This window comes from Triturus cristatus, unplaced genomic scaffold (genome assembly GCF_964204655.1).
Source record: "Triturus cristatus unplaced genomic scaffold, aTriCri1.1 SCAFFOLD_262, whole genome shotgun sequence".
Classification (NCBI taxonomy): domain Eukaryota; kingdom Metazoa; phylum Chordata; class Amphibia; order Caudata; family Salamandridae; genus Triturus; species Triturus cristatus.
The window spans coordinates 708,165-726,374 of NW_028187334.1; the positions used below are offsets into that span (position 1 = coordinate 708,165).

At 43.4% G+C, this 18,210-nt stretch overlaps 18 non-coding genes across 18 annotated transcripts; all 18 read left to right on the plus strand.

The window, feature by feature from the left end:
* Positions 1 to 787: 787 nt before the first annotated feature.
* On the plus strand, positions 788 to 870 carry TRNAL-CAG (transfer RNA leucine (anticodon CAG)). Its single transcript has one exon. It is a non-coding gene; the product is annotated as a tRNA-Leu (tRNA).
* A 185-nt stretch (positions 871 to 1,055) lies between these two features.
* On the plus strand, positions 1,056 to 1,138 carry TRNAL-AAG (transfer RNA leucine (anticodon AAG)). Its single transcript has one exon. It is a non-coding gene; the product is annotated as a tRNA-Leu (tRNA).
* Positions 1,139 to 2,162: 1,024 nt separating this feature from the next.
* TRNAL-UAG (transfer RNA leucine (anticodon UAG)) lies at positions 2,163 to 2,245 on the plus strand. The gene has a single exon. It is a non-coding gene; the product is annotated as a tRNA-Leu (tRNA).
* An 892-nt stretch (positions 2,246 to 3,137) lies between these two features.
* TRNAL-AAG (transfer RNA leucine (anticodon AAG)) lies at positions 3,138 to 3,220 on the plus strand. The gene has a single exon. It is a non-coding gene; the product is annotated as a tRNA-Leu (tRNA).
* A 1,024-nt stretch (positions 3,221 to 4,244) lies between these two features.
* Positions 4,245 to 4,327, plus strand: TRNAL-UAG (transfer RNA leucine (anticodon UAG)). Its single transcript has one exon. It is a non-coding gene; the product is annotated as a tRNA-Leu (tRNA).
* A 632-nt stretch (positions 4,328 to 4,959) lies between these two features.
* Positions 4,960 to 5,042, plus strand: TRNAL-CAG (transfer RNA leucine (anticodon CAG)). The gene has a single exon. It is a non-coding gene; the product is annotated as a tRNA-Leu (tRNA).
* Positions 5,043 to 6,333: 1,291 nt separating this feature from the next.
* Positions 6,334 to 6,416, plus strand: TRNAL-UAG (transfer RNA leucine (anticodon UAG)). The gene has a single exon. It is a non-coding gene; the product is annotated as a tRNA-Leu (tRNA).
* Positions 6,417 to 7,317: 901 nt separating this feature from the next.
* On the plus strand, positions 7,318 to 7,400 carry TRNAL-AAG (transfer RNA leucine (anticodon AAG)). Its single transcript has one exon. It is a non-coding gene; the product is annotated as a tRNA-Leu (tRNA).
* A 2,007-nt stretch (positions 7,401 to 9,407) lies between these two features.
* On the plus strand, positions 9,408 to 9,490 carry TRNAL-AAG (transfer RNA leucine (anticodon AAG)). Its single transcript has one exon. It is a non-coding gene; the product is annotated as a tRNA-Leu (tRNA).
* A 1,022-nt stretch (positions 9,491 to 10,512) lies between these two features.
* TRNAL-UAG (transfer RNA leucine (anticodon UAG)) lies at positions 10,513 to 10,595 on the plus strand. The gene has a single exon. It is a non-coding gene; the product is annotated as a tRNA-Leu (tRNA).
* A 632-nt stretch (positions 10,596 to 11,227) lies between these two features.
* On the plus strand, positions 11,228 to 11,310 carry TRNAL-CAG (transfer RNA leucine (anticodon CAG)). Its single transcript has one exon. It is a non-coding gene; the product is annotated as a tRNA-Leu (tRNA).
* A 186-nt stretch (positions 11,311 to 11,496) lies between these two features.
* On the plus strand, positions 11,497 to 11,579 carry TRNAL-AAG (transfer RNA leucine (anticodon AAG)). Its single transcript has one exon. It is a non-coding gene; the product is annotated as a tRNA-Leu (tRNA).
* A 1,737-nt stretch (positions 11,580 to 13,316) lies between these two features.
* On the plus strand, positions 13,317 to 13,399 carry TRNAL-CAG (transfer RNA leucine (anticodon CAG)). The gene has a single exon. It is a non-coding gene; the product is annotated as a tRNA-Leu (tRNA).
* A 186-nt stretch (positions 13,400 to 13,585) lies between these two features.
* Positions 13,586 to 13,668, plus strand: TRNAL-AAG (transfer RNA leucine (anticodon AAG)). Its single transcript has one exon. It is a non-coding gene; the product is annotated as a tRNA-Leu (tRNA).
* Positions 13,669 to 14,680: 1,012 nt separating this feature from the next.
* On the plus strand, positions 14,681 to 14,763 carry TRNAL-UAG (transfer RNA leucine (anticodon UAG)). Its single transcript has one exon. It is a non-coding gene; the product is annotated as a tRNA-Leu (tRNA).
* Positions 14,764 to 15,663: 900 nt separating this feature from the next.
* On the plus strand, positions 15,664 to 15,746 carry TRNAL-AAG (transfer RNA leucine (anticodon AAG)). Its single transcript has one exon. It is a non-coding gene; the product is annotated as a tRNA-Leu (tRNA).
* A 1,739-nt stretch (positions 15,747 to 17,485) lies between these two features.
* Positions 17,486 to 17,568, plus strand: TRNAL-CAG (transfer RNA leucine (anticodon CAG)). The gene has a single exon. It is a non-coding gene; the product is annotated as a tRNA-Leu (tRNA).
* A 186-nt stretch (positions 17,569 to 17,754) lies between these two features.
* TRNAL-AAG (transfer RNA leucine (anticodon AAG)) lies at positions 17,755 to 17,837 on the plus strand. The gene has a single exon. It is a non-coding gene; the product is annotated as a tRNA-Leu (tRNA).
* Positions 17,838 to 18,210: the final 373 nt, after the last annotated feature.

The window sequence follows — 18,210 nt, forward strand, 5'->3', positions numbered from 1 at the left end:
TTAAATTATTTCAGGCTTGCATGGAGGTAGACGTTTCTGAGTAACTTTTATTCATTTCTTAAAAGCCTATACTGTCAGGATGGCCGAGAGGTCTAAGGCGCTGTGTTTAGGCCACATCTCCTTTGGAGGCGTGGGTTCGAATCCCACTTCTGACATGCCTTTTGGAGATTTAATCTCCTTTATCAGGTTAACATCTGATGGAAGTTGCATCTGTTGGTCTTCACCTGGCACGTTATTCCGTTCTCCTCTTGTCAAGAGAGATGGGGTTTCTCATATATTTAGGTTCTATAACGTCTTGCTGACAAAGCGCAATCCTTACCAAATGAGCATAGGACCCATGTAAGAGGTCAACTGGAAGAGTCATGCTCTTGTATGCCCTGGCCAGACGGGCCCTGCAAATTTGGAAGAATGCCATGCATCTGGTAGACAACTGGACTCCAGCACACTTACAGCAATTTCCTTAGGGCTTTGATCAGGGGCTGCTTAAATTTGCATACTCCACCCTATGTTGTGACTTTGAGATCCCTTGTTGAAATTGCTTTAGCCAGCCAAGAGGTGGCTATTGTCTCAATTTCAAAGCAGCTTTGAGCCGTTCAAGTGGCTGGTGAATAGCACTTTCTCTTTGTTCGCCTCAAAGTTCTAAAGAGTTCTCCATAGGTCCTGCTCTGTACAGATTGTTCAAAGATCTGTTGGAAGTGCATATAATAGAATAAATAAATTGAGGGCATTCCTTTTCAGTACCTCACCTCCATGGCTGTCTGGCCTCTGGAAGAAGCTGGGAAAACAAGTCAGGATGGCCGAGTGGTCTAAGGCGCTGCGTTCAGGTCGCAGTCTCCTCTGGAGGTGTGGGTTCAAATCCCACTTCTGACAGTCCTGTGTTTACTCTACTTTTTTTCTTGAGAAATATGATCATTTCCCTCGCAGTGGCTTATAGGATTGTCTGTTGGAAGAGTGCAGTGAGTTTGTTTCTTGCTCTAGCCACTATTGGCCTAAGCTCTGTGCATTTTTTGGTTCCTAATATATTTCTCACCCTTTAGAGGAAAAAGCAGCATGAGGTCAGGATGGCCGAGTGGTCTAAGGCGCTGCGTTAAGGCCGCAGTCTCTCCTGGAGGCGTGGGTTCGAATCCCACTTCTGACAAAACTTGAATTCCATTTTCTCTCTCAGTTCCTTTAGAATCTCAGCTAAAAATTGGCAATGTAAATAATATCTGAATAAGTACCAAACTTCAGTTTCAACTGCAAATGCATTTGCCCTATTCTATCTTTAACGTTAATGTAATATTCTTCTAGCACTCGTGGTGTTTTATATTTCTTTTGTGGGGTACTTTAAAAATCTTTTTTATGAAAGAAATGGGTTACATTAAGTCTTGTGATGTTTTAGGTTTCCAATAAGGAGGTTTTAAATTTTATGTCACGTCATTTTCAGATGCTTCATTCAAGAGATGTTTCCACTATAGAATGCAGAGCAAGGGCAAAAATACAAGTGATAGAGCGAGTGAGTGAGAAGGAGTGTTGTGGAAGGAGAGAATGAAGCAAAGACAGAGTGAGTGAACGGCAGGGAGGCATAGAAGAGGAGTCTAGTAGTGAAGGAGACCTGCTTTTCCCTGCTCTTGACCTCCCACCCATCCCCAAACAACCACAAACATACCTTCTGTGCAAAGTTGGTATGCAGAATTTCACGCCTCAGCAAGTGAGGGTGAGTCCCAGGCCAGGGGCTAAAGAGCAAAAGAGTGCCTGTGCTCAGACTTTCCCTGCTAGGGATAGTTTATCTGGAACAAGGCCTACTCTCTTGTATCCAGCAAGGATCTAGAAATCCTGCATGAATCTGCAAGGCACATTGGCAGCATAAATTTGCATAAACTGCCCCACCTATTGCCTTCCTACTTCCAGTGCTGTAGTTGTTTGTGTAGAGAGAGAGGTCGCAGGCAAGGAAATTTTGTGAGTCGGATACAGGACCCTGAATAGCTGGTGAGAGGTATGTGGTGTTCTAAAAGCATGAAAACTGTATACCTGTGAAATAAAGTGCTTTCGTATGTGTTCTTCTGTGTTTATTGTCCTGTGCATAAAGTTGCACCTTGTGTTTGAAGGTTTAAATTATTTCAGGCTTGCATGGAGGTAGACGTTTCTGAGTAACTTTTATTCATTTCTTAGAAGCCTATACTGTCAGGATGGCCGAGAGGTCTAAGGTGCTGTGTTTAGGCCACAGTCTCCTTTGGAGGCGTGGGTTCGAATCCCACTTCTGACATGCCTTTTGGAGATTTAATCTCCTTTATCAGGTTAACATCTGATGGAAGTTGCATCTGTTGGTCTTCACTTGGCACGTTATTCCGTTCTCCTCTTGTCAAGAGAGATGGGGTTTCTCATATATTTAGGTTCTATAACGTCTTGCTGACAAAGCGCAATCCTTACCAAATGAGCATAGGACCCATGTAAGAGGTCAACTGGAAGAGTCATGCTCTTGTATGCCCTGGCCAGACGGGCCCTGCAAATTTGGAAGAATGCCATGCATCTGGTAGACAACTGGACTCCAGCACACTTACAGCAATTTCCTTAGGGCTTTGATCAGGGGCTGCTTAAATTTGCATACTCCACCCTATTTTGTGACTTTGAGATCCCTTGTTGAAATTGCTTTAGCCAGCCAAGAGGTGGCTATTGTCTCAATTTCAAAGCAGCTTTGAGCCGTTCAAGTGGCTGGTGAATAGCACTTTCTCTTTGTTCGCCTCAAAGTTCTAAAGAGTTCTCCATAGGTCCTGCTCTGTACAGATTGTTCAAAGATCTGTTGGAAGTGCATATAATAGGATAAATAAATTGAGGGCATTCCTTTTCAGTACCTCACCTCCATGGCTGTCTGGCCTCTGGAAGATGCTGGGAAAGCAAGTCAGGATGGCCGAGTGGTCTAAGGAGCTGCGTTTAGGTCGCAGTCTCCTCTGGAGGCGTGGGTTCAAATGACAGTTCTGTGTTTACTCTAATTTTTTTCTTGAGAAATATGATCATTTCCCTCGCAGTGGCTTATAGGATTGTCTTCTTGGAAGAGTGCAGTGAGTTTTTTTCTTGCTCTAGCCACTATTGGCCTAAGCTCTGTGCATTTTTTGGTTCCTAATATCTTTCTCACCCTTTAGATGAAAAAGCAGCATGGGGTCAGGATGGCCGAGTGGTCTAAGGTGCTGCGTTAAGGCCGCAGTCTCTCCTGGAGGCGTGGGTTCAAATCCCACTTCTGACAAAACTTGAATTCCATTTTCTCTCTCAGTTCCTTTAGAATCTCAGCTAAAAATTGGCAATGTAAATAATATCTGAATAAGTACCAAACTTCAGTTTCAACTGCAAATGCATTTGCCCTATTCTATCTTTAACGTTAATGTAATATTCTTCTAGCACTCGTGGTGTTTTATATTTCTTTTGTGGGGTACTTTAAAAATCTTTTTTATGAAAGAAATGGGTTACATTAAGTCTTGTGATGTTTTAGGTTTCCAATAAGGAGGTTTTAAATTTTATGTCACGTCATTTTCAGATGCTTCATTCAAGAGATGTTTCCACTATAGAATGCAGAGCAAGGGCAAAAATACAAGTGATAGAGCGAGTGAGTGAGAAGGAGTGTTGTGGAAGGAGAGAATGAAACAAAGACAGAGTGAGTGAACGGCAGGGAGGCATAGAAGAGGAGTCTAGTAGTGAAGGAGACCTGCTTTTCCCTGCTCTTGACCTCCCACCCATCCCCAAACAACCACAAACATACCTTCTGTGCAAAGTTGGTATGCAGAATTTCACGCCTCAGCAAGTGAGGGTGAGTCCCAGGCCAGGGGCTAAAGAGCAAAAGAGTGCCTGTGCTCAGACTTTCCCTGCTAGGGATAGTTTATCTGGAACAAGGCCTACTCTCTTGTATCCAGCAAGGATCTAGAAATCCTGCATGAATCTGCAAGGCACATTGGCAGCATAAATTTGCATAAACTGCCCCACCTATTGCCTTCCTACTTCCTGTGCTGTAGTTGTTTGTGTAGAGAGAGAGGTCGCAGGCAAGGAAATGTTGTGAGTCGGATACAGGACCCTGAATAGCTGGTGAGAGGTATGTGGTGTTCTAAAAGCATGAAAACTGTATACCTGTGAAATAAAGTGCTTTCGTATGTGTTCTTCTGTGTTTATTGTCCTGTGCATAAAGTTGCACCTTGTGTTTGAAGGTTTAAATTATTTCAGGTTTCCATGGAGGTAGACGTTTCTGAGTAACTTTTATTCATTTCTTAGAAGCCTATACTGTCAGGATGGCCGAGAGGTCTAAGGTGCTGTGTTTAGGCCACAGTCTCCTTTGGAGGCGTGGGTTCGAATCCCACTTCTGACATGCCTTTTGGAGATTTAATCTCCTTTATCAGGTTAACATCTGATGGAAGTTGCATCTGTTGGTCTTCACTTGGCACGTTATTCCGTTCTCCTCTTGTCAAGAGAGATGGGGTTTCTCATATATTTAGGTTCTATAACGTCTTGCTGACAAAGCGCAATCCTTACCAAATGAGCATAGGACCCATGTAAGAGGTCAACTGGAAGAGTCATGCTCTTGTATGCCCTGGCCAGACGGGCCCTGCAAATTTGGAAGAATGCCATGCATCTGGTAGACAACTGGACTCCAGCACACTTACAGCAATTTCCTTAGGGCTTTGATCAGGGGCTGCTTAAATTTGCATACTCCACCCTATGTTGTGACTTTGAGATCCCTTGTTGAAATTGCTTTAGCCAGCCAAGAGGTGGCTATTGTCTCAATTTCAAAGCAGCTTTGAGCCGTTCAAGTGGCTGGTGAATAGCACTTTCTCTTTGTTCGCCTCAAAGTTCTAAAGAGTTCTCCATAGGTCCTGCTCTGTACAGATTGTTCAAAGATCTGTTAGAAGTGCATATAATAGGATGAATAAATTGAGGGCATTCCTTTTCAGTACCTCACCTGCATGGCTGTCTGGCCTCTGGAAGATGCTGGGAAAGCAAGTCAGGATGGCCGAGTGGTCTAAGGCGCTGCGTTCAGGTCGCAGTCTCCTCTGGAGGCGTGGGTTCAAATCCCACTTCTGACAGTTCTGTGTTTACTCTAATTTTTTTCTTGAGAAATATGATCATTTCCCTCGCAGTGGCTTATAGGATTGTCTTCTTGGAAGAGTGCAGTGAGTTTTTTTCTTGCTCTAGCCACTATTGGCCTAAGCTCTGTGCATTTTTTGGTTCCTAATATCTTTCTCACCCTTTAGATGAAAAAGCAGCATGGGGTCAGGATGGCCGAGTGGTCTAAGGCGCTGCGTTAAGGCCACAGTCTCTCCTGGAGGCGTGCGTTCGAATCCCACTTCTGACAAAACTTGAATTCCATTTTCTCTCTCAGTTCCTTTAGAATCTCAGCTAAAAATTGGCAATGTAAATAATATCTGAATAAGTACCAAACTTCAGTTTCAACTGCAAATGCATTTGCCCTATTCTATCTTTAACGTTAATGTAATATTCTTCTAGCACTCGTGGTGTTTTATATTTCTTTTGTGGGGTACTTTAAAAATCTTTTTTATGAAAGAAATGGGTTACATTAAGTCTTGTGATGTTTTAGGTTTCCAATAAGGAGGTTTTAAATTTTATGTCACGTCATTTTCAGATGCTTCATTCAAGAGATGTTTCCACTATAGAATGCAGAGCAAGGGCAAAAATACAAGTGATAGAGCGAGTGAGTGAGAAGGAGTGTTGTGGAAGGAGAGAATGAAACAAAGACAGTGAGTGAACGGCAGGGAGGCATAGAAGAGGAGTCTAGTAGTGAAGGAGACCTGCTTTTCCCTGCTCTTGACCTCCCACCCATCCCCAAACAACCACAAACATACCTTCTGTGCAAAGTTGGTATGCAGAATTTCACGCCTCAGCAAGTGAGGGTGAGTCCCAGGCCAGGGGCTAAAGAGCAAAAGAGTGCCTGTGCTCAGACTTTCCCTGCTAGGGATAGTTTATCTGGAACAAGGCCTACTCTCTTGTATCCAGCAAGGATCTAGAAATCCTGCATGAATCTGCAAGGCACATTGGCAGCATAAATTTGCATAAACTGCCCCACCTATTGCCTTCCTACTTCCTGTGCTGTAGTTGTTTGTGTAGAGAGAGAGGTCGCAGGCAAGGAAATGTTGTGAGTCGGATACAGGACCCTGAATAGCTGGTGAGAGGTATGTGGTGTTCTAAAAGCATGAAAACTGTATACCTGTGAAATAAAGTGCTTTCGTATGTGTTCTTCTGTGTTTATTGTCCTGTGCATAAAGTTGCACCTTGTGTTTGAAGGTTTAAATTATTTCAGGTTTGCATGGAGGTAGACGTTTCTGAGTAACTTTTATTCATTTCTTAGAAGCCTATACAGTCAGGATGGCCGAGAGGTCTAAGGTGCTGTGTTTAGGCCACAGTCTCCTTTGGAGGCGTGGGTTCGAATCCCACTTCTGACATGCCTTTTGGAGATTTAATCTCCTTTATCAGGTTAACATCTGATGGAAGTTGCATCTGTTGGTCTTCACTTGGCACGTTATTCCGTTCTCCTCTTGTCAAGAGAGATGGGGTTTCTCATATATTTAGGTTCTATAACGTCTTGCTGACAAAGCGCAATCCTTACCAAATGAGCATAGGACCCATGTAAGAGGTCAACTGGAAGAGTCATGCTCTTGTATGCCCTGGCCAGACGGGCCCTGCAAATTTGGAAGAATGCCATGCATCTGGTAGACAACTGGACTCCAGCACACTTACAGCAATTTCCTTAGGGCTTTGATCAGGGGCTGCTTAAATTTGCATACTCCACCCTATGTTGTGACTTTGAGATCCCTTGTTGAAATTGCTTTAGCCAGCCAAGAGGTGGCTATTGTCTCAATTTCAAAGCAGCTTTGAGCAGTTCAAGTGGCTGGTGAATAGCACTTTCTCTTTGTTCGCCTCAAAGTTCTAAAGAGTTCTCCATAGGTCCTGCTCTGTACAGATTGTTCAAAGATCTGTTGGAAGTGCATATAATAGGATAAATAAATTGAGGGCATTCCTTTTCAGTACCTCACCTGCATGGCTGTCTGGCCTCTGGAAGATGCTGGGAAAGCAAGTCAGGATGGCCGAGTGGTCTAAGGCGCTGCGTTCAGGTTGCAGTCTCCTCTGGAGGCGTTGGTTCAAATCCCACTTCTGACAGTTCTGTGTTTACTCTAATTTTTTTCTTGAGAAATATGATCATTTCCCTCGCAGTGGCTTATAGGATTGTCTTCTTGGAAGAGTGCAGTGAGTTTTTTTCTTGCTCTAGCCACTATTGGCCTAAGCTCTGTGCATTTTTTGGTTCCTAATATCTTTCTCACCCTTTAGATGAAAAAGCAGCATGGGGTCAGGATGGCCGAGTGGTCTAAGGCGCTGCGTTAAGGCCGCAGTCTCTCCTGGAGGCATGGGTTCGAATCCCACTTCTGACAAAACTTGAATTCCATTTTCTCTCTCAGTTCCTTTAGAATCTCAGCTAAAAATTGGCAATGTAAATAATATCTGAATAAGTACCAAACTTCAGTTTCAACTGCAAATGCATTTGCCCTATTCTATCTTTAACGTTAATGTAATATTCTTCTAGCACTCGTGGTGTTTTATATTTGTTTTGTGGGGTACTTTAAAAATCTTTTTTATGAAAGAAATGGGTTACATTAAGTCTTGTGATGTTTTAGGTTTCCAATAAGGAGGTTTTAAATTTTGTCACATCATTTTCAGATGCTTCATTCAAGAGCTGTTTCCACTATAGAATGCAGAGCAAGGGCAAAAATACAAGTGATAGAGCGAGTGAGTGAGAAGGAGTGTTGTGGAAGGAGAGAATGAAACAAAGACAGAGTGAGTGAATGGCAGGGAGGCATAGAAGAGGAGTCTAGTAGTGAAGGAGACCTGCTTTTCCCTGCTCTTGACCTCCCACCCATCCCCAAACAACCACAAACATACCTTCTGTGCAAAGTTGGTATGCAGAATTTCACGCCTCAGCAAGTGAGGGTGAGTCCCAGGCCAGGGGCTAAAGAGCAAAAGAGTGCCTGTGCTCACACTTTCCCTGCTAGGGATAGTTTATCTGGAACAAGGCCTACTCTCTTGTATCCAGCAAGGATCTAGAAATCCTGCATGAATCTGCAAGGCACATTGGCAGCATAAATTTGCATAAACTGCCCCACCTATTGCCTTCCTACTTCCTGTGCTGTAGTTGTTTGTGTAGAGAGAGAGGTCGCAGGCAAGGAAATGTTGTGAGTCGGATACAGGACCCTAAATAGCTGGTGAGAGGTATGTGGTGTTCTAAAAGCATGAAAACTGTATACCTGTGAAATAAAGTGCTTTCGTATGTGTTCTTCTGTGTTTATTGTCCTGTGCATAAAGTTGCACCTTGTGTTTGAAGGTTTAAATTATTTCAGGCTTGCATGGAGGTAGACGTTTCTGAGTAACTTTTATTCATTTCTTAAAAGCCTATACTGTCAGGATGGCCGAGAGGTCTAAGATGCTGTGTTTAGGCCACAGTCTCCTTTGGAGGCGTGGGTTCGAATCCCACTTCTGACATGCCTTTTGGAGATTTAATCTCCTTTATCAGGTTAACATCTGATGGAAGTTGCATCTGTTGGTCTTCACCTGGCACGTTATTCCGTTCTCCTCTTGTCAAGAGACATGGGGTTTCTCATATATTTAGGTTCTATAACGTCTTGCTGACAAAGCGCAATCCTTACCAAATGAGCATAGGACCCATGTAAGAGGTCATCTGGAAGAGTCATGCTCTTGTATGCCCTGGCAAGACGGGCCCTGCAAATTTGGAAGAATGCCATGCATCTGGTAGACAACTGGACTCCAGCACACTTACAGTAATTTCCTTAGGGCTTTGATCAGGGGCTGCTTAAATTTGCATACTCCACCCTATGTTGTGACTTTGAGATCCCTTGTTGAAATTGCTTTAGCCAGCCAAGAGGTGGCTATTGTCTCAATTTCAAAGCAGCTTTGAGCCGTTCAAGTGGCTGGTGAATAGCACTTCCTCTTTGTTCGCCTCAAAGTTCTAAAGAGTTCTCCATAGGTCCTGCTCTGTACAGATTGTTCAAAGATCTGTTGGAAGTGCATATAATAGGATAAATAAATTGAGGGCATTCCTTTTCAGTACCTCACCTGCATGGCTGTCTGGCCTCTGGAAGATGCTGGGAAAGCAAGTCAGGATGGCCGATTGGTCTAAGGCGCTGCGTTCAGGTCGCAGTCTCCTCTGGAGGCTTGGGTTCAAATCCCACTTCTGACAGTCCTGTGTTTACCATAATTTTTTTCTTGAGAAATATGATCATTTCCCTCGCAGTGGCTTATAGGATTGTCTTCTTGGAAGAGTGCAGTGAGTTTTTTTTCTTGCTCTAGCCACTATTGGCCTAAGCTCTGTGCATTTTTTGGTTCCTAATATCTTTCTCACCCTTTAGATGAAAAAGCAGCATGGGGTCAGGATGGCCGAGTGGTCTAAGGCGCTGCGTTAAGGCCGCAGTCTCTCCTGGAGGCATGGGTTCGAATCCCACTTCTGACAAAACTTGAATTCCATTTTCTCTCTCAGTTCCTTTAGAATCTCAGCTAAAAATTGGCAATGTAAATAATATCTGAATAAGTACCAAACTTCAGTTTCAACTGCAAATGCATTTGCCCTATTCTATCTTTAACGTTAATGTAATATTCTTCTAGCACTCGTGGTGTTTTATATTTGTTTTGTGGGGTACTTTAAAAATCTTTTTTATGAAAGAAATGGGTTACATTAAGTCTTGTGATGTTTTAGGTTTCCAATAAGGAGGTTTTAAATTTTGTCACGTCATTTTCAGATGCTTCATTCAAGAGCTGTTTCCACTATAGAATGCAGAGCAAGGGCAAAAATACAAGTGATAGAGCGAGTGAGTGAGAAGGAGTGTTGTGGAAGGAGAGAATGAAACAAAGACAGAGTGAGTGAATGGCAGGGAGGCATAGAAGAGGAGTCTAGTAGTGAAGGAGACCTGCTTTTCCCTGCTCTTGACCTCCCACCCATCCCCAAACAACCACAAACATACCTTCTGTGCAAAGTTGGTATGCAGAATTTCACGCCTCAGCAAGTGAGGGTGAGTCCCAGGCCAGGGGCTAAAGAGCAAAAGAGTGCCTGTGCTCAGACTTTCCCTGCTAGGGATAGTTTATCTGGAACAAGGCCTACTCTCTTGTATCCAGCAAGGATCTAGAAATCCTGCATGAATCTGCAAGGCACATTGGCAGCATAAATTTGCATAAACTGCCCCACCTATTGCCTTCCTACTTCCTGTGCTGTAGTTGTTTGTGTAGAGAGAGAGGTCGCAGGCAAGGAAATGTTGTGAGTCGGATACAGGACCCTAAATAGCTGGTGAGAGGTATGTGGTGTTCTAAAAGCATGAAAACTGTATACCTGTGAAATAAAGTGCTTTCGTATGTGTTCTTCTGTGTTTATTGTCCTGTGCATAAAGTTGCACCTTGTGTTTGAAGGTTTAAATTATTTCAGGCTTGCATGGAGGTAGACGTTTCTGAGTAACTTTTATTCATTTCTTAAAAGCCTATACTGTCAGGATGGCCGAGAGGTCTAAGGTGCTGTGTTTAGGCCACAGTCTCCTTTGGAGGCGTGGGTTCGAATCCCACTTCTGACATGCCTTTTGGAGATTTAATCTCCTTTATCAGGTTAACATCTGATGGAAGTTGCATCTGTTGGTCTTCACCTGGCACGTTATTCCGTTCTCCTCTTGTCAAGAGAGATGGGGTTTCTCATATATTTAGGTTCTATAACGTCTTGCTGACAAAGCGCAATCCTTACCAAATGAGCATAGGACCCATGTAAGAGGTCATCTGGAAGAGTCATGCTCTTGTATGCCCTGGCCAGACGGGCCCTGCAAATTTGGAAGAATGCCATGCATCTGGTAGACAACTGGACTCCAGCACACTTACAGTAATTTCCTTAGGGCTTTGATCAGGGGCTGCTTAAATTTGCATACTCCACCCTATGTTGTGACTTTGAGATCCCTTGTTGAAATTGCTTTAGCCAGCCAAGAGGTGGCTATTGTCTCAATTTCAAAGCAGCTTTGAGCCGTTCAAGTGGCTGGTGAATAGCACTTTCTCTTTGTTCGCCTCAAAGTTCTAAAGAGTTCTCCATAGGTCCTGCTCTGTACAGATTGTTCAAAGATCTGTTGGAAGTGCATATAATAGGATAAATATATTGAGGGCATTCCTTTTCAGTACCTCACCTGCATGGCTGTCTGGCCTCTGGAAGATGCTGGGAAAGCAAGTCAGGATGGCCGAGTGGTCTAAGGTGCTGCGTTCAGGTCGCAGTCTCCTCTGGAGGCGTGGGTTCAAATCCCACTTCTGACAGTCCTGTGTTTACTCTAATTTTTTTCTTGAGAAATATGATCATTTCCCTCGCAGTGGCTTATAGGATTGTCTTCTTGGAAGAGTGCAGTGAGTTTTTTTCTTGCTCTAGCCACTATTGGCCTAAGCTCTGTGCATTTTTTGGTTCCTAATATCTTTCTCACCCTTTAGATGAAAAAGCAGCATGGGGTCAGGATGGCCGAGTGGTCTAAGGCGCTGCGTTAAGGCCGCAGTCTCTCCTGGAGGCATGGGTTCGAATCCCACTTCTGACAAAACTTGAATTCCATTCTCTCTCTCAGTTCCTTTAGAATCTCAGCTAAAAATTGGCAATGTAAATAATATCTGAATAAGTACCAAACTTCAGTTTCAACTGCAAATGCATTTGCCCTATTCTATCTTTAACGTTAATGTAATTTTCTTCTAGCACTCGTGGTGTTTTATATTTGTTTTGTGGGGTACTTTAAAAATCTTTTTTATGAAAGAAATGGGTTACATTAAGTCTTGTGATGTTTTAGGTTTCCAATAAGGAGGTTTTAAATTTTGTCACGTCATTTTCAGATGCTTCATTCAAGAGCTGTTTCCACTATAGAATGCAGAGCAAGGGCAAAAATACAAGTGATAGAGCGAGTGAGTGAGAAGGAGTGTTGTGGAAGGAGAGAATGAAACAAAGACAGAGTGAGTGAATGGCAGGGAGGCATAGAAGAGGAGTCTAGTAGTGAAGGAGACCTGCTTTTCCCTGCTCTTGACCTCCCACCCATCCCCAAACAACCACAAACATACCTTCTGTGCAAAGTTGGTATGCAGAATTTCACGCCTCAGCAAGTGAGGGTGAGTCCCAGGCCAGGGGCTAAAGAGCAAAAGAGTGCCTGTGCTCAGACTTTCCCTGCTAGGGATAGTTTATCTGGAACAAGGCCTACTCTCTTGTATCCAGCAAGGATCTAGAAATCCTGCATGAATCTGCAAGGCACATTGGCAGGATAAATTTGCATAAACTGCCCCACCTATTGCCTTCCTACTTCCTGTGCTGTAGTTGTTTGTGTAGAGAGAGAGGTCGCAGGCAAGGAAATGTTGTGAGTCGGATACAGGACCCTAAATAGCTGGTGAGAGGTATGTGGTGTTCTAAAAGCATGAAAACTGTATACCTGTGAAATAAAGTGCTTTCGTATGTGTTCTTCTGTGTTTATTGTCCTGTGCATAAAGTTGCACCTTGTGTTTGAAGGTTTAAATTATTTCAGGCTTGCATGGAGGTAGACGTTTCTGAGTAACTTTTATTCATTCCTTAAAAGCCTATACTGTCAGGATGGCCGAGAGGTCTAAGGCGCTGTGTTTAAGCCACAGTCTCCTTTGGAGGCATGGGTTCGAATCCCACTTCTGACATGCCTTTTGGAGATTTAATCTCCTTTATCAGGTTAACATCTGATGGAAGTTGCATCTGTTGGTCTTCACTTGGCACGTTATTCCGTTCTCCTCTTGTCAAGAGAGATGGGGTTTCTCATAAATTTAGGTTCTATAACGTCTTGCTGACAAAGCGCAATCCTTACCAAATGAGCATAGGACCCATGTAAGAGGTCATCTGGAAGAGTCATGCTCTTGTATGCCCTGGCCAGACGGGCCCTGCAAATTTGGAAGAATGCCATTCATCTGGTAGACAACTGGACTCCAGCACACTTACAGCAATTTCCTCAGGGCTTTGATCAGGGGCTGCTTAAATTTGCATACTCCACCCTATGTTGTGACTTTGAGATCCCTTGTTGAAATTGCTTTAGCCAGCCAAGAGGTGGCTATTGTCTCAATTTCAAAGCAGCTTTGAGCCGTTCAAGTGGCTGGTGAATAGCACTTTCTCTTTGTTCGCCTCAAAGTTCTAAAGAGTTCTCCATAGGTCCTGCTCTGTACAGATTGTTCAAAGATCTGTTGGAAGTGCATATAATAGGATAAATAAATTGAGGGCATTCCTTTTCAGTACCTCACCTGCATGGCTGTGTGGCCTCTGGAAGAAGCTGGGAAAGCAAGTCAGGATGGCCGAGTGGTCTAAGGCGCTGCGTTCAGGTCGCAGTCTCCTCTGGAGGCGTGGGTTCAAATCCCACTTCTGACAGTCCTGTGTTTACTCTACTTTTTTTCTTGAGAAATATGATCATTTCCCTCGCAGTGGCTTATAGGATTGTCTTCTTGGAAGAGTGCAGTGAGTTTTTTTCTTGCTCTAGCCACTATTGGCCTAAGCTCTGTGCATTTTTTGGTTCCTAATATCTTTCTCACCCTTTAGATGAAAAAGCAGCATGGGGTCAGGATGGCCGAGTGGTCTAAGGCGCTGCGTTAAGGCCGCAGTCTCTCCTGGAGGCATGGGTTCGAATCCCACTTCTGACAAAACTTGAATTCCATTTTCTCTCTCAGTTCCTTTAGAATCTCAGCTAAAAATTGGCAATGTAAATAATATCTGAATAAGTACCAAACTTCAGTTTCAACTGCAAATGCATTTGCCCTATTCTATCTTTAACGTTAATGTAATATTCTTCTAGCACTCGTGGTGTTTTATATTTCTTTTGTGGGGTACTTTAAAAATCTTTTTTATGAAAGAAATGGGTTACATTAAGTCTTGTGATGTTTTAGGTTTCCAATAAGGAGGTTTTAAATTTTGTCACGTCATTTTCAGATGCTTCATTCAAGAGCTGTTTCCACTATAGAATGCAGAGCAAGGGCAAAAATACAAGTGATAGAGCGAGTGAGTGAGAAGGAGTGTTGTGGAAGGAGAGAATGAAACAAAGACAGAGTGAGTGAATGGCAGGGAGGCATAGAAGAGGAGTCTAGTAGTGAAGGAGACCTGCTTTTCCCTGCTCTTGACCTCCCACCCATCCACAAACATACCTTCTGTGCAAAGTTGGTATGCAGAATTTCACGCCTCAGCAAGTGAGGGTGAGTCCCAGGCCAGGGGCTAAAGAGCAAAAGAGTGCCTGTGCTCAGACTTTCCCTGCTAGGGATAGTTTATCTGGAACAAGGCCTACTCTCTTGTATCCAGCAAGGATCTAGAAATCCTGCATGAATCTGCAAGGCACATTGGCAGCATAAATTTGCATAAACTGCCCCACCTATTGCCTTCCTACTTCCTGTGCTGTAGTTGTTTGTGTAGAGAGAGAGGTCGCAGGCAAGGAAATTTTGTGAGTCGGATACAGGACCCTAAATAGCTGGTGAGAGGTATGTGGTGTTCTAAAAGCGTGAAAACTGTATACCTGTGAAATAAAGTGCTTTCGTATGTGTTCTTCTGTGTTTATTGTCCTGTGCATAAAGTTGCACCTTGTGTTTGAAGGTTTAAATTATTTCAGGCTTGCATGGAGGTAGACGTTTCTGAGTAACTTTTATTCATTCCTTAAAAGCCTATACTGTCAGGATGGCCGAGAGGTCTAAGGCGCTGTGTTTAGGCCACAGTCTCCTTTGGAGGCGTGGGTTCGAATCCCACTTCTGACATGCCTTTTGGAGATTTAATCTCCTTTATCAGGTTAACATCTGATGGAAGTTGCATCTGTTGGTCTTCACTTGGCACGTTATTCCGTTCTCCTCTTGTCAAGAGAGATGGGGTTTCTCATATATTTAGGTTCTATAACGTCTTGCTGACAAAGCGCAATCCTTACCAAATGAGCATAGGACCCATGTAAGAGGTCATCTGGAAGAGTCATGCTCTTGTATGCCCTGGCCAGACGGGCCCTGCAAATTTGGAAGAATGCCATTCATCTGGTAGACAAATGGACTCCAGCACACTTACAGCAATTTCCTCAGGGCTTTGATCAGGGGCTGCTTAAATTTGCATACTCCACCCTATGTTGTGACTTTGAGATCCCTTGTTGAAATTGCTTTAGACAGCCAAGAGGTGGCTATTGTCTCAATTTCAAAGCAGCTTTGAGCCGTTCAAGTGGCTGGTGAATAGCACTTTCTCTTTGTTCGCCTCAAAGTTCTAAAGAGTTCTCCATAGGTCCTGCTCTGTACAGATTGTTCAAAGATCTGTTGGAAGTGCATATAATAGAATAAATAAATTGAGGGCATTCCTTTTCAGTACCTCACCTGCATGGCTGTCTGGCCTCTGGAAGAAGCTGGGAAAGCAAGTCAGGATGGCCGAGTGGTCTAAGGCGCTGCGTTCAGGTCGCAGTCTCCTCTGGAGGCGTGGGTTCAAATCCGACTTCTGACAGTCCTGTGTTTACTCTACATTTTTCTTGAGAAATATGATCATTTCCCTCGCAGTGGCTTATAGGATTGTCTTCTTGGAAGAGTGCAGTGAGTTTTTTTCTTGCTCTAGCCACTATTGGCCTAAGCTCTGTGCATTTTTTGGTTCCTAATATATTTCTCACCCTTTAGATGAAACAGCAGCATGAGGTCAGGATGGCCGAGTGGTCTAAGGCGCTGTGTTAAGGCCGCAGTCTCTCCGGGAGGCGTGGGTTCGAATCCCACTTCTGACAAAACTTGAATTCCATTTTCTCTCTCAGTTCCTTTAGAATCTCAGCTAAAAATTGGCAATGTAAATAATATCTGAATAAGTACCAAACTTCAGTTTCAACTGCAAATGCATTTGCCCTATTCTATCTTTAACGTTAATGTAATATTCTTCTAGCACTCGTGGTGTTTTATATTTCTTTTGTGGGGTACTTTAAAAATCTTTTTTATGAAAGAAATGGGTTACATTAAGTCTTGTGATGTTTTAGGTTTCCAATAAGGAGGTTTTAAATTTTATGTCACGTCATTTTCAGATGCTTCATTCAAGAGCTGTTTCCACTATAGAATGCAGAGCAAGGGCAAAAATACAAGTGATAGAGCGAGTGAGTGAGAAGGAGTGTTGTGGAAGGAGAGAATGAAACAAAGACAGAGTGAGTGAATGGCAGGGAGGCATAGAAGAGGAGTCTAGTAGTGAAGGAGACCTGCTTTTCCCTGCTCTTGACCTCCCACCCATCCCCAAACAACCACAAACATACCTTCTGTGCAAAGTTGGTATGCAGAATTTCACGCCTCAGCAAGTGAGGGTGAGTCCCAGGCCAGGGGCTAAAGAGCAAAAGAGTGCCTGTGCTCAGACTTTCCCTGCTAGGGATAGTTTATCTGGAACAAGGCCTACTCTCTTGTATCCAGCAAGGATCTAGAAATCCTGCATGAATCTGCAAGGCACATTGGCAGCATAAATTTGCATAAACTGCCCCACCTATTGCCTTCCTACTTCCTGTGCTGTAGTTGTTTGTGTAGAGAGAGAGGTCGCAGGCAAGGAAATGTTGTGAGTCGGATACAGGACCCTAAATAGCTGGTGAGAGGTATGTGGTGTTCTAAAAGCATGAAAACTGTATACCTGTGAAATAAAGTGCTTTCGTATGTGTTCTTCTGTGTTTATTGTCCTGTGCATAAAGTTGCACCTTGTGTTTGAAGGTTTAAATTATTTCAGGCTTGCATGGAGGTAGACGTTTCTGAGTAACTTTTATTCATTTCTTAAAAGCCTATACTGTCAGGATGGCCGAGAGGTCTAAGGTGCTGTGTTTAGGCCACAGTCTCCTTTGGAGGCGTGAGTTCGAATCCCACTTCTGACATGCCTTTTGGAGATTTAATCTCCTTTATCAGGTTAACATCTGATGGAAGTTGCATCTGTTGGTCTTCACCTGGCACGTTATTCCGTTCTCCTCTTGTCAAGAGACATGGGGTTTCTCATATATTTAGGTTCTATAACGTCTTGCTGACAAAGCGCAATCCTTACCAAATGAGCATAGGACCCATGTAAGAGGTCATCTGGAAGAGTCATGCTCTTGTATGCCCTGGCCAGACGGGCCCTGCAAATTTGGAAGAATGCCATGCATCTGGTAGACAACTGGACTCCAGCACACTTACAGTAATTTCCTTAGGGCTTTGATCAGGGGCTGCTTAAATTTGCATACTCCACCCTATGTTGTGACTTTGAGATCCCTTGTTGAAATTGCTTTAGCCAGCCAAGAGGTGGCTATTGTCTCAATTTCAAAGCAGCTTTGAGCCGTTCAAGTGGCTGGTGAATAGCACTTTCTCTTTGTTCGCCTCAAAGTTCTAAAGAGTTCTCCATAGGTCCTGCTCTGTACAGATTGTTCAAAGATCTGTTGGAAGTGCATATAATAGGATAAATATATTGAGGGCATTCCTTTTCAGTACCTCACCTGCATGGCTGTCTGGCCTCTGGAAGATGCTGGGAAAGCAAGTCAGGATGGCCGAGTGGTCTAAGGCGCTGCGTTCAGGTCGCAGTCTCCTCTGGAGGCGTGGGTTCAAATCCCACTTCTGACAGTCCTGTGTTTACTCTAATTTTTTTCTTGAGAAATATGATCATTTCCCTCGCAGTGGCTTATAGGATTGTCTTCTTGGAAGAGTGCAGTGAGTTTTTTTCTTGCTCTAGCCACTATTGGCCTAAGCTCTGTGCATTTTTTGGTTCCTAATATCTTTCTCACCCTTTAGATGAAAAAGCAGCATGGGGTCAGGATGGCCGAGTGGTCTAAGGCGCTGCGTTAAGGCCGCAGTCTCTCCTGGAGGCATGGGTTCAAATCCCACTTCTGACAAAACTTGAATTCCATTTTCTCTCTCAGTTCCTTTAGAATCTCAGCTAAAAATTGGCAATGTAAATATCTGAATAAGTACCAAACTTCAGTTTCAACTGCAAATGCATTTGCCCTATTCTATCTTTAACGTTAATGTAATATTCTTCTAGCACTCGTGGTGTTTTATATTTCTTTTGTGGGGTACTTTAAAAATCTTTTTTATGAAAGAAATGGGTTACATTAAGTCTTGTGATGTTTTAGGTTTCCAATAAGGAGGTTTTAAATTTTGTCACGTCATTTTCAGATGCTTCATTCAAGAGCTGTTTCCACTATAGAATGCAGAGCAAGGGCAAAAATACAAGTGATAGAGCGAGTGAGTGAGAAGGAGTGTTGT